Here is a 5,527-nt window from a genome sequence, read left to right as displayed (position 1 = left end):
CAAATTCATTAAGGTTATAATATTGATTTCAAATTTTGATACAAGGCCCGCAATTTTGGAGAATGGGGAAGGTCAATTATATCGCCCCAACAAGGTACTTATTTCATCGACCCTGAAATGAAAGTAGACCTCGGCAGAATTTGAAATTACAACGTAAAGACAAACATAATGTGCTTTGTACGTCGTGCTAACGATTCCGCCTCCTCATTAAGTTTATAATATTAATAATTGATTCATAATGACAGAAATTTCTGATAGTTTTTGACTCGGGATGGATATCTGCTATACTAAACACTAATACATACATGTGTGCCTTTATAGTAACGTGTTTGTGTATTTGTGTAATGTTCTCTCTATGTATTGACAAAGAGGCACAGTGAGGTAGAGGCAATTGCTTTTATATTGAAATTCAAAATAGAATTTGAAGCGATTCTCATGTTACAATCGCTTATGTGGCATTTTTCAATGTATTTATATGACATTATTATGTGATGTAATTCAATGTATTTAATCCTTCATAAATACAGAAATATCCGGAAATATATTCAACGAAATTCATGATAAATTATAAATTTATACGAAGCCTTTTCACAATGTATATTTGTACCAGGGACATTTCCATTTCCTTTCTGTTAGCGTTAATTACAATTTATTTTGCCTCGTTGTATCTTTTATTGGTTAGACGTAGATCGATATATGTGTGAAAAAGAGGTAAACATGTACATATATATATATATATATATATATATATATATATATATATATATATAATATATATATATATAAATCTAAATGCTGAAGTTCAGGGCTACAACATTAAAAAAGTAAGTATATCAAGAACAAAAGGTGAAGTTCCATTGCTATATAACGTACACTCATGTCGACGAACTCTTATGGCATGAAGATAAGACCGGTTATAACATGCAATGAAATATGAATCGGCAATGTTACTAAACTTGCCTGGCAAAAATTGTTCGATCACAAAGACTTCGTTCAATTAGCTCCTTAAATAATTGCTAATCTACAGTTCATTATCTTATGTACTGTGGTAAAGCAAATAGGATTGAACGAAATAAATATTAGACATAAAACATATTTCGTTGATTCTTATATTTACATATTTGGTTTTAGAAAATCTTCAGATCATATGACTATTGCTAATAATTCTTGGATGTGACCTGTCTCAGATTTTCGTTTGCATGTCAGGATACGAAGTGCGTTCAAAGCATAACAGAGATTATATCTTCCCGCCAAAACTTCATATACATGAAGGATGTTGCCACATGGGCAACATGCTTCATGTTGGACGTGGATACATCATTCATAGATGTACGTCGAGCAGAAACCATAATCCTATGTGCCAGCATCACTGATGATGGTCTTCAAGAATTGATGGTTTGCACAATCCAGCTTGTTCTGAGCGATTTCCAAGCTTTGTTGCTTCTGCTGCTCTGCGAGCAACGCGGGTTCAAATTAAGTAGATAATCACCACATGCAAACATCCTCCGTTAAAATTCAATGCATTGAGCCTGTGCTTATTCCCTTTCGTGAGCAAATTTCTTAGATTATTACACAACAGTCTTCCATGACTATTCGCCGAAAATCCTCAGTCAAGTCCTCGAGCTTTAGCGTGCCTCGCTCTCCACTGAGGTGCGGCCATATTTGAAGCGGTTCTAACAAATCCGCTCACAAGTCGTCGGTCTATCCAGAGCTATAGTAACAGACACTTGCCCAAAGTGCCATGCTACGCTGTGGTAATGGACCAATATTCATGAGGTTAAGAAAGAAACCTCTTATAACAAAGCCATACCGGTATATAGCTATGCAGACATGACTGCAAATATATGTCACTCAGCAACGCAGCATTCTTACTTAAAAGGTTTAAAATTTTGAACAAGGCTAGCAATATCGGGGGAGGTCGTGAGTTGATTACATCAATCCCAGTGTCCAACTCATACTTATTTTATCGACTCCGAAAGAATTAAAAGCAAAGTCAACTTCGCGCAATTCAGTCTCAGAAAGTAAAGGCAGACTAAATAACACTAAGCATTTTGACCGTCGTGTTGAAACCTCTGCCGACTCGCCGCCGTAATATGAGTAAAATACTAGTTGCAAAATACATGAAAGAACATGTTTGTACATAGAGTTTTTCTCTTCTACCCAAAATACAGAAAAAGGAATGAATAACGACTGCACCAATAAACCAAATTTGGCCTCAATAGACGCCAAATTTTGACCTTGTTTTCTGAATGGAAACTAAATTTTGCCTAAACACGCTGATATGTCATTTGTTTAAGTAACTGCTGCCATGTAAAGATAAAGAATGTCGCTCGAATTTCAAAATATTTCAAAATTGGCACACCCTATTAGATGTTTATCTATCTATATGAATACAAACATGTGTGTACGTGTGTGTATAAATACACAAACGCAAAAACTCATACGCATGAAAATCCAAATCTCACAGGGATACACTTATCTACGCTTAGCTTCGCTTGGTAGCTTACACATATAGTTTTTCTTAAACAAGCGGCATTATGTTTCAAAACATTTCGTGAAATAGCACAACCTAATTTGTGTGCATGTGTGTGTGTATGTACAATATATATATTGGATGGTGTATAAAAAACACATATATTCAAACATATACATACTCGCATATACATACACACAGACACACATAAGCACACACACACGCACGAATTCATACTCAAATACATATTATTTTAGAAGCAAAATTTCGACGCATCAACACTTTCGCAAAGGCCACCCTCATTGAAAGAATTCAGTACGACGAATTATTTGTGTAAAATACATTGATGCCAATAGAAACCCCGATTTCCCTTATAAGGGAAAACAGTTTTAACAATTGAACACTTCATCCGCCAAGCATACCAGGCTTACAATATTGTTTTTGTACTGGTACTTAAGACAATCAGCTTTACGCTCTAAATTAAACTGAACAAAAAAAAAAAATAGTGAATTACCCAAAAAATCATATGAAACGACTATTTGAAATACAAACACGTCACATCTAAGATACTGGTACAAACAAACACTCACACAGACAAATGCACTCACTGAGATATATTCACACACAGGAGGCAGAAGCATGCACACAGAAACATATATATATATATAAATATACAGATATATATATATATATATATATATATATATATATATATATATACATATATATATATGTGTGTGTATATATATATATATATATGTATATATATATATATATATATATATATATTATATATATATATACATATATTTATATATATATATATACGCATATGAATTATATATACAAGCATGCATATGTGTGTGTGCGTGTAAACGTGTGTGTGCATGTGTGTGTGTGTGTGTGTATATAAGACATAGAGTGAGAGACAGGCCGGCAAATTTACCGACAGATACAAAGACATATACTCTAGACACACAGAAACATACATGTGAGAAAGTGCAATGGGACTGAATATGCGTTTGTGAACGTGTATTCTCTACATAAATAACAAATATTAAGCAATTTAACTATTATAAAACATAGAGTAATACATTATAATTCATTAAATGACAATACAATTTCTCATATATTTTATAATGTAAGGTATTTCATATTGAGGTTCATTAAATTTGCTTCATAAAATTTGTCTATTTATTTAGAAATCGCTTTTCAATCCTTCTCGAATTCGATCGGAAATAGAAGGCTGTCAGTGTATGGAGAAGCTATATTGAGATATTGAACTTGCATTCCAGTTGCATATTGAATAGGCTGTAATGAATATGCCATTATACCTGGTACAAACACACAACGTGTAACGAAACCTGCTAAAGTTCAATATATATTTGGCAGAGATATTTCCATCTAATGTAAAATTCAATAAAATTTTGGTTGCTAAATTATTTTTGCAATCGTATGCTTGTGCGCTCTTTTTGGTCAACATATCTTTCATAAAATAATTTAGTTAATTGAAGTGCATTGCATTCAAATGCTGGCTTAAAATTCCTCGACATGTAATGAAAACGCTGGAGATGCACATATGTTAAATTCAGTCGCAATCTCTGCACCCGTATTATAGAAATTTTGCAATAACTGAGTGTGAGCAACGAAGTATTTTTAGACCAAGTTTGCGTCCATTATAATTTTTTTTTCTATTCTTCATATGCAGCTATATTCAATTTTGCATGGGCGTTAAAAGCATTAACTAACGTGTATATATTACATTAATATTATCAGACAACTACATGCAAAATCAGACATCTGAATGCTGTGTAAATTATCTACATTCCTGTATTTATTCTTCTTTTCAGACAAACCACCCCCTCTAGTTCACCAGTTCACATGTCGATATACCAAGTTCTCGCATCGATTTCCTCTCGTAATTTACAAGAACGTATAATGTATAATACAAAATAACGTACAATATGTCATTGCGAAAGACAAAACTGCAACTAGATTATTGTAGTAGTGTACTAACTTCAGACAATAAGAACATTAACTGTTACATTTTCCAAGGTGATTCAATTTCACCTCTAATTTTTGGCATACTTTATTACTACTTACAAGTGAACTAAACAGAACATGGTATGGTTACAAAATTGACAACAGGAAAATAAGTCTTCTATTTTATGAGCATCACTTAAACCAACAACAAGAACAACGATGTGCCTGGTGGGTTGTTAGATACGGTGAAAGCATTCAGTGATGATATCGTGATGGAGTTTGGTCTTGATATATATGTCAAGGTCACGTTCAAGAAAGAGAACTTCATAGCATCAAACTCAACAGTTATAAATATCTTGAGCAGGAACAAACCTATAAATACCTAGATAAAAATAAAGGCTCTAAGGTTCAACATGTAAGCATGGAAGAGATCACGGAGGATTGTTATAGGTGAGTACGAGTAGTTCCAATATAAGAGCCAAATACAACTGACAATGTATTAGCCATAAATTCTTTAGGAATTCTCATTGTTAAACTGAAATATCATTTGAAATAATGAAAATTGTTAGAAAGATTTGTACACTGCTCACTTGTAGTAAAATGCACCACTAAAGTAGACGTTCATTGTCTTTACAAAAGAAAACTGAGGCCTTTTGCAGTTACAACTTACATAGAAAACCGTCACAACTGGAACGAGCCAAATTTCTTGAAACAATGGTTGCTAAAAGTCGTTAAAATCAAGTGAGTCCAAAGATTCTTCACTTTATCTAAGAGAGAGAAAAAGTGTTGTTGATATAAAGAATCATACACAGCCTGAACATCATGAAGGAGGTTTGGCAACTACCGTTGTGAGGTAACTAATATCAGTTGCATAGACAAGGTACAGGGACAATTGGCTAGTAGGTAGGAGCAGGAATCTTTGTATGGGTCCTTAGCAAACAGGCTGATGTTGACCAAATAGAAACTAATCAGTGACTAAAAAGATAAGGTCTAAATGCAGAGGACAAAGTTTCAAGCGTCGTTCTCTCAAAAATCAAAGCTTTTTGATCCAACATTACCAAGCCAGTGTGA

This window comes from Octopus sinensis, linkage group LG4 (assembly GCF_006345805.1).
Source record: "Octopus sinensis linkage group LG4, ASM634580v1, whole genome shotgun sequence".
NCBI classification, from domain to species: Eukaryota; Metazoa; Mollusca; class Cephalopoda; order Octopoda; family Octopodidae; genus Octopus; species Octopus sinensis.
Note: the sequence above shows the minus strand (reverse complement) of the source record.